This window comes from Canis lupus, chromosome 1 (assembly GCF_048164855.1).
Source record: "Canis lupus baileyi chromosome 1, mCanLup2.hap1, whole genome shotgun sequence".
Taxonomy (NCBI): Eukaryota; Metazoa; Chordata; class Mammalia; order Carnivora; family Canidae; genus Canis; species Canis lupus.
This window is the reverse complement of record NC_132838.1, coordinates 15,534,791-15,547,505: the sequence shown is the minus strand read 5'-3', so window position 1 is coordinate 15,547,505 and position 12,715 is coordinate 15,534,791. Positions and strand designations below refer to the sequence as shown.

The following is a 12,715-nucleotide window of genomic DNA, read 5'->3' as shown; positions in this document are numbered from 1 at the left end:
AGTGTAAGACCTTTCAACGGAGTAAAATGTTTATAATATAAAACTAACTTAGTGGGGTACTTGGGTGGCTCAGTTGGTTAAGAATCTGCCTTCTGGGGATCCCTGGGTGGCGCAGGGGTTTGGCGCCTGCCTTTGGCCCAGGGCGCGATCCTGGAGACCCGGGATCGAATCCCACGTCGGGCTCCCAGTGCATGGAGCCTGCTTCTCCCTCTGCCTGTGTCTCTGCCTCTCTCTCTTTCTCTCTCTGTGACTATCATAAATAAATAAATATTAAAAAAAAAAAAAAAAAAGAATCTGCCTTCTGGGCAGCCTGGGTGGCTCAGCAGTCTAGCGCTGTCTTCAGCCCAGGACCTGATCCTGAAGACCCAGGATCGAGTCCCACATCAGGCTCCCTGCATGGAGCCTGCTTCTCTCTCTGCCTGTGTCTCTGCCTCGCTCTCTCTTTCTCTCCTGTGTGTGTGTCTCTCATGAATAAATAAATAAAATCTTAAAAAATATATCTGCCTTCCGCTCAGGTCATGATCTCAGAGTCCTGGGAGAGAGTTCCACATTGGGCTCCCTACTCAGTGGGGAGTCAGCTTCTCCCTCTCTCTCTCTGTACGCCCCCCCACCTTGTGCTCTTTCTCTCTCTCCTTCTCTCTCAAGTAAATAAATTAATTTTAAAAACTAACTAAGAATTCTTGGATAACTTATTCCTTCAACAAATACCATTCGGCATCCATTATGTGCCATGGACCTAGGCACTGGGGATACAGCAGTGGAAAAAAAAAAAACCCTGATCAATATCCCTGCCCTCACAGAGCTTTCATTCTAATGGGGGGGGGGGGTGGAGAATTAAATAACTAAGCAAGAATACATATGTCAGAATGTAATATGGCTGTGGAAGAAGTGAGGAGGGAAGAGCATTATGACATATGAGTGAGTGAGGTTGGAAGGCTGGTGTTTTTAAAAGAGTAGTCAGAGAAGGTCTGATCTATCAGGTGAAGAAGTAAGCCTTCTTACACACCTCGGGAGGCAGGGACACACCTCGTATGCTCAAGGAACATCAAGGAAGCTAATATTACTGCAGTGGAATGTAGGAGATAAAGTCAGCCAGGTAAAAAGGGGCCAACTTAGAGCTCTGTAAGCTGATGATAAGAATTGCATATTGTACTCTGTAAGAGGAGGGAAACAACTGAAGGGTTTTGAAAAATGAGTAACGTGATCTGAATCACATTTTTTTTAACATCTTTTAAAAAAGATTTTATTTTAGAGAGAGTAGGTGAGTAGGGGGAGGGTAAAGGCAGGTGCGGGAGAGAGAGAGAGAGAATCTCAAGCAGACTCTGTACTGAGCCTGACTCGGAGTTCAATCCCATGACCCCAAGTTCACAACCTGAGCTGAAACCAAGAGTTGGACACTCAACAGACTGAACTACTCAGGCACCCCCTAAATTACATTTTAAAAGAAACACTTTAGCTGCTGTGCTGAGACCAGATCATAGTGAATGGGGCCATGATGAAGCAGAGAGGTCAGTGAGGCAGGAGGCTAGTGGAATAATCCAGACAAGAGATGGTGGCACTCTGCAACAGTTGCCAGAGGGGAATTGGTAAAGAATTGTATTAGTTTTGGCGAGTACTGTAACAAATGCTCACAAACTTGACATTAAACCAACAGAAATTTATTTTCTCTCAGTTCTATAGTCCAGAAGTCCAAAATCTGTATCACTGAACCCAAATCTAGGTGTTAGCAAGGCTGTGCATTCTCTAGACTCCACTTCTTGCTGGAGCTTCTGGTAGTTGCTGGCATTTCTTGATTTGTGACCATATCATTCTAATCTTCAAGGATGGCATCTTCTAGTCTCTCTTTGCTCTATTTTCACACATCCCCTTCTCCTTTGAGGAGACCCCAAATCTCCCTCTGCCTCCTCCTTAAGGATACACGTGATTGTTTTAGGTCTCACCTGGATAATCCAGATGATCTCCCCATCTCAAGGTCCTTAATCAATATCCACCACACCCTCCCTTGCCTTTTTAAAAGCCATTTCAGGTAATATTCAGAGATTCTAGGGATTAGGGTATGAATCTCTTGGGGGGGGGTGGGGGCAATTTTCCAGCCTATAATAGAAGGAGTAAGTCATGGATATTTCTTGAAGAACAGCCAATGGGGTTTTCTGATCAATTACTTGTTGGGTAGGAGAGAGAGAGGAGTAAAGGGCAATCCTGAGATTTTTAGCCAGAAATCTACACCTCAGAGGAAGATTCTGGAAAGAATGGGCTCAGGGGGGATCCCTGGGTGGCTCAGCGGTTAGGCGCCTGCCTTTGGCCTGGGGCAAGATTCTGGGGTCCCTGGATCGGGTCCCACGTCGGGCTCCCTGCATGGAGGCTGCTTCTCTCTCTGCCTGTGTCTCTGTCTCTCTCTCTTTCTCTGTGTCTCTCATGAATAGATAAATAAAATCTTAAAAAAAAATAGAATGGGCTCAGGGAGAAGAGTAGAAGCTCACTTTTTAAATATGTTAAGTTTGAAAATTCTATGAAATATCCAAGTAGTGACTTAAGGAGGGAATTAGATATAAATCTGTATTCCAGAGAAGGCCAGACAGGGATTATAAATTTGTGAATCATCAGAATATGGGTGGAATTAAAGCCATGAGACAAAGTGAGATTACTTAGCATGTGCTTTTCAACTGTGTTCACTTGGCTAAACTAAAGTATATCCCAAAATCTTTTTCCTTGTGTGGTTCCAGGTTAGCACGGACCAAAAATATATGTGCATGAAATTGGGAGGTTGAGGCAAAGCAGTCATCATTACTCTCTGAAGGGTGTAGACAGAGAGCCATCTACTCTCTAAAGATGCTGACAGAGACAGACACGGAGGCACTGGTGGAATCCAGCTCATGCTCTTCTCTCCCACTCTGCATCCAACTCCTCTTCCCAACTCTTGGCCCTCTTGGCCAATAGCAGCCCCAAGCCCACCACCAGACTCAGAATAATAATAATAATAATATAGACTTCTCCATCTCTCTACTATAGTCCCACAGTAGCAGGTAGTTGTGCCTTTGGAAGCCCCAACTCTGTCCTCCGACCCCAGGGCTTCCTAGTTAGGAACTCTGCTCCAATCTCTTCTGCCTCCTTTCAGACCTTCCTCCCAATTGTGTAAGGTCTTATTCCAACAATAAATCCCAATTTCATTATGGTTGTGCTTCTCTGGTTAGCCCCTGACTGCCTGTATGCCTGGGGAGTGAATCCAGATAGGGAAGAGTTTAAGAACTGAGTCCTGGCGCTTTCCAACATTTAGAAAGAGGAAAGAGAGAGAGAAAAGGAGGAATCAGTGAAGAAAACTAAGCAGGAGTGGCTACTGTAGCACCGGAAGTTTATATAATTGGGGTGTGTGTGTCTTAAAAATGAAGAATAGTAGAAATAAAAATTAAAATGAAATATAAAAATAAATATACATTTAAAATGGAAAAAGAGGGACTCCTGGGTGGCTCAGTGGTTGAGTGTCTGTCTTTGGCTCAGGTCATGATCCTGGGGTCCTGGGATCAAGTCCCTTATTGGGCTCCCTGCATGGAGCCTGCTTCTCTCTCTGCCTGTGTCTCTGCCTCTGTCTTTGTCTCTCATGAATAAATAAATGAAATCTTTAAAAAATTAAAAATGAAATGGAAAAATAGATGATATCAAATCACAATTTTTAAAAGCTGGCAAATACAATAGATCATATTTTAAATTATTTCAATGTTGATACACCTCTATAATACTTTTATTCTTACATTTTTTGGCTGCATGCTTTTTGATCAGCTCTTCTTGTTACTATTATTTTATACAATAAGTTCCACAGAGAAAATAAAAAAATAGTCATTCTTCCTTCTAGCATGACTGATCTCAGTTTTTAAATTATTTTTAGCTTACATGCATAAAATGCATAAAATTGGTATATTCACAAACAGGCTTCCTTGCTGTTTTGTAATCCTGTTAGCAGTCTGAGCTCCACAAACACAAGAATCTTCTAAATTTGGGTTGCAGCCAAGCTCTCTGAGTTGCTGTCTCTCTGCCCACGCCACCTGGATGGCCTCCCAGAACCATGACCCAGCTGCTGCCAGCGTGGCTGCCACCCACAAAGGTGCTAAGCCCAGCGGGGTTGCTGCCTGGGGCCCCATGGGCAAGAGGCTATGGCAGGGGTTGATGACCTTTATGAAGTCTGGCCACAAAAGAATTTCTGCCTTCCCTAAATCAGACCACCTTTTCAAATCGATGGGGACCATCCAGGGAGCAGCTGGCATAGTACGTGAAGACCTGAGCTATAATAAGCTCTCCCTGGAGTTCCCCGATGGCTACCCTTACAACGCGCCCACAGTGAAGTTCCTCGTGCCCTGCTAGCACCCCAGCGTGGGCACCCAGGGTAACATCTGCCTGGACATCCTGAAGGACCATCCTGCTGTCCATCCAGAGCCTGCTAGGAGAACCCAACACCTGATAGCCCTTTGCACACACATGCTGCCAAGCTCTGAAGGAACCCCTATAGCCTCTAAGAAGTGTCTGCAAGAAATCTACTTAAAGCAGGTCAGACAAGAACCCTGACTGAACAGCCTCTCTCCTTATGTTGTCTTTTTATTTTCTCCTTAGATGGTCTATCCTTTCCTTCATTTCTGTCTAGGACTCTGTATCTTATGCTGTAGTGTCATTTTTGTTTTGTTTCTGTTTTTTTTTTTTAAGATTTTATTTATTCGTGAGAAACACAGAGAGAGAGGCAGAGACACAGGCAGAGGGAGAAGCAGGATCCCTGCGGGGAGCCCGATGCAGGACTCGATCCCAGGACCCAGGATCATGCCCTGAGCCGAAGGCAGGCACTAAACCGCTGAGCCACCCAGGGATCCCCTTTATTTCTGTTTTTTAAATTAAGTCTCTGGTTGAGCCCTTGTGATGAATATATTAAATACATTGGGTTTTTTTTGTTTTGTTTTGTTTTACCAAAAAAACCTTCTAAATTTGATTTTGAACAATCCTTTTTTTAAAAAAAGATTTTATTTATTTATTCATGAGACACACACACAGAGAGACAGAGAGAGAGAGAGAGAGAGAGGCGGGGACACAGGCAGAGGGAGAAGCAGGCTCCATGCCAGGAGCCCGACGTGGGACTCGATCCTGGGACTCCAGGATCACGCCCTGGCCCGAAGGTACACTAAACCGCTGAGCCACCAGGGCTGCCCCCAATCCTTATTTTTAAAAGTTTTAAAATATGCAGTACATATATAATTGCATTCTCTTGTATTCCTGATTAGGAGAAAAGTTTCACTTTTGATAAGATATCAAAGGATTGAATTTTACAAAAAGAATGTGTTATTTTACACATCTGATGATAAGAAGGATTTTCCAGGCTGCCTTTCAAACTTTGTTTCCCTTTCACTCTCGTACCCCTCTGGTGCTGTGTGCCATGAGACAGACTCATTAATATCATGATCTGATTTCTGAGCAACACTTTTGGGTCTTGATGCCAGTTAAGTCAGCACACTAGGCAGTAGGAGGATTTTTCAAAGCCATCCTTGCCCCAGAGGGATAGAGACAACTCTACTACACACACACACACACACACACACACACACACACACACAAATACAAAAGAACACAAATATATCCCACTACACCCAAACCAAAGGTGTTTCCAACTCAACTTCCTCTAAGCCCCATCTCCAAAGGGCTTGTAGCCATTCCAACATTCCAGTACCACTGGACACAAAGGGAAAATTTGAACTTTCTAACCTGGAAACTTTCAAACACACACACAAGTAGACAGTATAGTGCAGTAAATTCCCTGTAGTCTCAGTAGTTTGGCCAAAGGAGACCTTCTGGCATTCCTGTGAACAAGTTGCTCAATCAATTAAATAGCACACAGTGGCAGGATGCCAAAGCCCAGCACCTGCCAATCTTTATTTGGTACATCACCCATTTTAGAAATGAAGGCCTAAATCTAAAAGGGGGAAAATACCCATGTTCCAAATCAAAACACATAAACCTTAGTTTGCCATCTATTTCCTAAAACACTACCACCCATAATATTGAGAAATTTCACTGTGTGTCTATATAGGTAAGAAATTCATTCATCTGCCTGTAAAGTTCTGTAGAGAACTTCTCTGCTAAAGAACAAAACTCTTGCCAACCACCAGCATCTGTGCCTATAGACCAGCCCCTGCAACTATGGGTGAACCCTAGATGCTCCTTATTCAGTTGAGAACAGAAAAAAGCCAAGCCACTGATGACAATATGGTGCCACCAGCTACTCATCTGACAGAAGAACTTCCAGGTCATTTTAACTCACACATTTCATCAAGTCCTAGCTTTTTTGCCCAATTCAGGCAATTTTTCCTTCACATTTCTCCATCTGCCCAACCCCTACCCTGTCGTTTTTCAAAGTCAGGGTGGTTCCAAGAAAATGCAAAATATGGTTAACATCAATAATGAGACAGACTCAGAGAAGAATAAGCAAAGACTCAGAAGGATCAGAGCCCAGAGAGGGAGGAGAGAGGAAGAAGAGGAAGACAGTGCGAATCTTGCCCTGGATTGTGGTAACATCAGGTGCTAAAGATGGGGAGAACCAAGTGGTGGACGGATGGCTGTGACCTCACTTTGTTTGCAGCAGGGTCATCTCACCACCAGCATCACAACGCCAAGGAAAGGGAACATCGTGGGTGGAGACTCAAGATTCCCTGCTCTGTCCATACCCACAGCTCACATCACGACCTTGTTGCAACTGTCTTCATTCTGGTACTGTCAACTCCATACTGGTTGCAGCTGAATTTGTTTGACATGCTGCAGCTAAAACAGTGTCTTCACCTCTTCCCTGCCAGACTCTGGCCTAGGCTGAGTTTCTCAGGGGTAGGACTGGGAATCTACCAAACACTTCCGGGTCCTTCCAGGGAGCACCCTGGATGATAATCATGCTATCCTAGAGGCTACCCACACTTCTCCCCTTCCCTCAGAAACCTAGCTCCCTCACATCATGCTCCCATCTCAAGACATTTCTCCAAAGCTTACCTTCTTGCTAGAACTGACTGCACACCCCAACTCCCCGCTTGTCTCCTGCCATCAGTTATCAATCTCAAGTTCATGCAGAAAGTCTTTTGCCCACAGAGTGAACAATGCAATTGATTTTCAAGTGCCTGCCTCTCTGACATCCTCACTTGCTGCCCAAAGGAAGTGCCTTCCCTGGCCCTCTATAATCCTTCCCACATTGACCTTTTCCATTCTCAAGGGCAACAAAAAGAAGTGGCTTTGCTATTTCCATCCCAGAAGATGGAAGATCAGATCTAGGTGGTCTGTCCCAAGATGAGGTTAAATGTGAAAATAACCTTGACTTCCAGAAACAGAATTTTCACCCCAAAATTTGGCTTTGAAAGACAGCTGAGCCACTGAGTGGGTCACAAAGACCCAGCAAGATTGAAGACACTTCCATTTATTAGTTTTCAATCAGAATTTGGAAATTGTGGTAATATAAATTTTCTGTAATATTTTTTACTTTAACAGTCCCATTGCAGTAAAATTATTGTAGGAAAATTGAAAAATATAAAATAATTTATTTTTTGAATTTTTAAAAAGATTTTATTTATTTATTCATGAGAGACCCAGAGAGAGAGAGAGAGAGAGAAAGAGAGAGAGAGAGAGAGAGAGGTAGAGACACAGGCAGAGGGAGAAGCAGGCTCCATGCAGGGAGCCTGACGCAGGACTTGATCCCAGGTCTCCAGGATCATGCCCTGGGCTGATGGTGGCGCTAAATCGCTGAGCCTCCCGGGCTGCCCTAAAATAGTTTATAAAAGAAAAAGCCAGCTCAAATCCCACTAAATAACTGCTATTACTGTTTCAGTGTATTTTTGTTTGTTTTTTTTGTTTCAGTGTATTGCTTGTGTTTTTCTACTCATACGTAATACATTATTTTAGTTTATTTACATACATATAATATGAATTGCTTATTAACATAGTTTCAATTATATTTTATGAATATTCTTTGCATCCCTGAGAATACTAAAGAACAGTGTTACACTTCATTATGTAAATATTTTTTTTTAAATGACTTGTATAATATCTGACTACTCTTATGGAAAGGTCATAGCAGATTCTGAGATCAACAGAGTTAAGTACTGATCTACTTGCTGCTAAGCAGCTTTGCAACTTTTAAGTTTCTTAAATCTTGTGTGCCTCAGTTTCCTGTCATGTGAAATAAGGATAATCATAGTATCTATATTAAGGGTGTCTGGCAGGCTTGGTAGGTAGAACATGCGACTCTGGATCTCAAGGTTGAGAGTTTGAGCCCAATGTTGAGTGTAGAGATTACTTAAAAAATAAAATAAAATCTTTAAAATGTAGTATCTACTTTGAAGACCTCATGCGGTGACTAAAGGGGAAATCGTGTGTTAAGTGCTTAGACTCATGCCTGGCATGCAGTAAGTATTAAATAAAAGTTATTCTTACCTTCATCATCTTCCTACTACTGCAATACTGCTTCATGAGTGAGTACTTTTATAATAAAGTGCTGATCCAATAATATAACTATTCAAAAGTTGATGAGAGTTATGGCTAAACAGCATATCATTCCAGGTTTTAGTGAATTGGAAGTTGAACAGCAAATATTTCCTGAAGGCCATATAGTGTTATAGGCAAGAGATGAGTTTTGGATTAAGACAAAGGTTTAATCCCTGAAAACTGTGATAAGCATTGGTGTAGTTAACACAGAGGGCCAGTAACTGTTCTCAGAGCTCTGCTTCTATTAGCTGATTTAAGCCTCACAACAACCTAAAGATATAGGCACTATTATTAGTAGGACACTGAGGCACATGAAGTTATGAAACTTACATCAAGGCGACAGGCTAATAAAAGGCACAGTGAGGATTTGAACTCAGATGACCTTAGCCTGAGTCTCTGCTTTTAAACACTGCTACCCAAGTCACCCCGTATCCATAAGGGATAGCTTCCAACACCCCAGGATGCCTGAAACCATGGACAGTACCGAACCCTATATATACCACATTTTTTCCTTATACATACATACCTAGGCTAAAGTCTAATTTATAAGTTAGGCACAGTAAGGGATTAACAATAACTAATAATAAAATAAAACAATTATAACAATATACTATAATATAGTTATGTGAATATGGTCTCTCTCTCAAAATATCTTTTTGTACAGTTGACCCTTGAAAAACACAGGTTTGAACTTATAGGGTCAAACTTAAACATGGATTTTTTTTTTACAAATATTGTACAGTATTTTCTCTTATTTCTTAACATTTTCTTTTCTCTAGCTTCCTTTATTATACATATACAATATATAATACATATACAAAATATGTGTTAATCGACTATTTGTGTTCTCCATCAGGCTTCTGGTCAACATCAGTCTATTAGTCATGAAATCTGGGAGGTCAAAGTTACAGGTGGATTTCTGACTTTGTGGGTTTGGCACCTCTGATCCCCGGGTTGTTGAAGGGTCAGCTGTACCATATTCCCCTTTCTTCTTTTGATGATGTGAAATGATAAAATGGTGCCTGGGTGGTTCAGTTGGTTGAGTGTCAAACTCTTGATTTCGGCTCAGGTCATGATCTCAGGGGCACTAGATGAAGCCCTGTGTCTGGTTACCTACTGGGCTGGGCAAGGACTCTGCTTGGGATTCTCTCTCTCCCTCCCTCTATCCCTCCAACCCTACCCCTCCCTCCCTCTCTCTGAAAAAAAAAAAAAAAGTAAAAAATAAAAATAAGTAAAATGGAGACCAGGTGAGATGAAGTGAGGAAGATGAGGAAGCATGTGACATAGAGGCTGATGGTAGCGTGTGACATGGGGTCAGCCTATCCTGGTTCTGATGCTGAGTCGGAGGAGGATCCTCTACTACTGGCTGTGGTTGTTTCAGTAACTGAGACCACCTGAAAGCAAGACTGCAGATAAAAGGGGACTCTTGTGTGCTGTTCCCTGTTTGAAAAAGTTATTTAATATTGGCAAGTCTTTTGTTGACTAGCTTGTGCCCTTTTCCTTGTGGACTTGAAGAAACTATACGCTAGGTATAAGCTCTTTGCCAATCACATGTATTGCAAGTGTCTTTTCTTATTCTTTAGTTTCCCTTTTGACTAACATAATGGAGTCTTTTTATGAATAGTTCTTAATTTCAATATAAATCCCAAACATCAACATTTTCCCATGTAATTAGTGAATTTTGTGCCTATATTATCTTCTAGAAGCATTGTGATTTTACTTTCTCTACAATTTACTTGGAACTGACTTTTTAAATATTAAGAAGTCAAGATACATTTTATTCCGATCTGGACATCCAATTGACATGACACCATTTATACTGAAAAACTGCCTTTCTCTCACTGCCCTTGCAGCGTCACTCTTTCTCATAAAGGATCCTTACATCTGTGAGTTTATTCCTGAATGTTCTATTCTTTTCTATTGCTCTATTGGCTCATCTTGTACCAACATCATGGCAATTGTAGTTTTAGAATAAATTTGCCAATTTCTTCACTACTGTTGACCCTTTGCATTTCCATATAAATTTTAGAATCTACTTGCCAATTTCCCCCAACATGACCTGCTGGGATTTTGATTGGAATTGCACTGAACCTATAAATTAATTTGGGAAGAATTATAAGTTTATGATATTGTCTGTTTAATCTCTCTTCCAATCCACAAACTCAGTAAATTCTTCCATTTATTTTGATTTTCTTAGTCTCTTCTAATGATATTATACAGCTTTTATAAAACAATTTTTTAAAAACTTCTAACAGGTTTGTTTCCAGGCATCTGATATTTCGAGTTGTTATTGTAAATGGTATTAAATTTTGTTGTTCCTACAGTACAATGTCGAAGAGGAGAAGTCTGTATGAGGCTTTGTTGTCTTTTTCCCAATCAAAGGCAGGAAGCCTATAATATTTCACTATTAAGCTTCACAATTAGCAGAGGACTAAATTTGTATGGTTTTCTCCTCTGCTAATTTCCCCTCTCCATCTTCCGTAAAAATATCTCAACTTCTCTTGCCTGCTTTTCTCACCTCTTCTGTTCTCTTTGTTTTTGTAGGTTTATACCTTCTTTCTTTCTTTAAAGTGAGGTTCAAGAAGGAATGAAGATAATAAACATGTTGAACCTGTCATGCATAATTAGAAGTCCCACAAGAATAAACATGAAATAAATCCATTTTTAAAAAAGATTTTATTTATTTATTCATGAGAGACACAGAAAGAGAGGCAGAGACACAGGCAGAGGGAGAAGCAGGCTCCATGCAGGGAGCCCGATGTGGCACTCAATCCCGGGACTCCAGGATCAAGCCCTGGGCTGAAGGCAGGCGCCAAACCGCTAAGCCACCCAGGGATCCATTTTTAAATTAAAGTGTACTTAATACACTGTATGAAAATTCTATGTTTCCTAAGTTGGCAGATTTTTTATGTTTCTTATAATATGCCATACACGTTGATTGCAGCTTTCTTAAGTGCTAAAATAATAAAGAAACTTTATTTCTCAGCAATTAGAGTCTCACTTCGAGGTGCCAGAAGCCACCTTTACCTCAAATGATTTTCTTTTTTTAAATTAAATTTTAATTTATTTTTTAAGTAAGCTCTACACCAATGTGGGGTTTGAACTCATAATCCCAAGATCAAGAGTTTGCATGCTCTTTCAACTGAGCCAGCCAGGCACCCCTCAAATGATTTTATGTATTAACATTTTGCTTTTCTGCCAAATTCAAGTCCCCATTTCCTGGAGGACCCCCTTAGGCAACCCTGAGTAATGACTGACAAGCCTTTGCTTATCTATACCAAAGAGTTTATCAGTTCTCCCACGTATAGAACCAAATATTTCTCTCAATTTCACACTTTAAGGAGAATCACTTAGGCTTGCATACTGAAAATAATGGAAAAACCAACTCAACAGTGGCTTAAATAAAGCAAGGGTTTTACTGTTTTTTATATAGGAAGGAGTCCAGGGGTGGGTCTAGCATCTCCATGGTGCTACCAGTAACCTGCTCTATTTCCAGCTGTCTGCTGCTTTACTTTCAGGCTGAGCATGGCCTTCAGCACCACATTGGTAAGAAGTGTCCTCCACCTCCAGGCAGTGCTTCTGCGTTCCAGGAAAGGTGAAAGGAAAAGTGCAAAAGGCGTGGCCTCTTGAGTCAACCCCTTTATAAAGAGCATTTCCCAAAGCTTCACCAGATGCTCCTTCATCTCATTGGCCAGACTATTTCACCTAACCACAAAGACTGAAGTCAATGTTTTATTGGGCCACCCTAAACAAAACTGAAGTTCAGTTAGTTAAAAAAAGGGAAAGATAATTGATACTGGGTCAGCAAACAACAATGTTAAACAACATTTAACAAGAGTTTACCTGTTTTCCCTTATTGATTCCTTTTCCCCCAGGAGAGAAGAGCAGTCAGAAGCTTCAACAATAGCTGAAAACTCAAGGGACCAACTCTGAACTGTAGAAATAAATGGGCATTAGGACATGAAGTCAAGAACAGAGGAATCTCTGAGAACATGCAAACAAAGCCGAGTGGACTCCTGCTTCCCCTGGGAAAGGAACCTTAACTAAGGCCCCCAGGAGGACCTCCAGCTTCTGGTGGGCAGAAGGACAGAGCAAGCTGAAGATAAGAATAGAAACAGCTGTTGGCTGTGTTTGCCAGCCCTAAGGGAATCGCTCGTGCACATGTTCTTTGGAACAATTCCATCTGATCCATACACATGTAAAAATCATTGCCTCCTTCACTTTTTAA

At 41.5% G+C, this 12,715-nt stretch overlaps 1 long non-coding RNA gene and 1 pseudogene across 1 annotated transcript; both read left to right on the top strand.

Annotated features, from left to right (window-relative positions):
- The first annotated feature begins 935 nt into the window (after window positions 1-935).
- LOC140612419 (uncharacterized) lies at window positions 936-12,715 on the top strand. The gene is made up of 2 exons (XR_012013641.1): window positions 936-1,096; window positions 12,363-12,715. It is a non-coding gene; the product is annotated as an uncharacterized lncRNA (long non-coding RNA).
- On the top strand, window positions 4,042-4,554 carry LOC140612381 (ubiquitin-conjugating enzyme E2 C pseudogene; annotated as a pseudogene).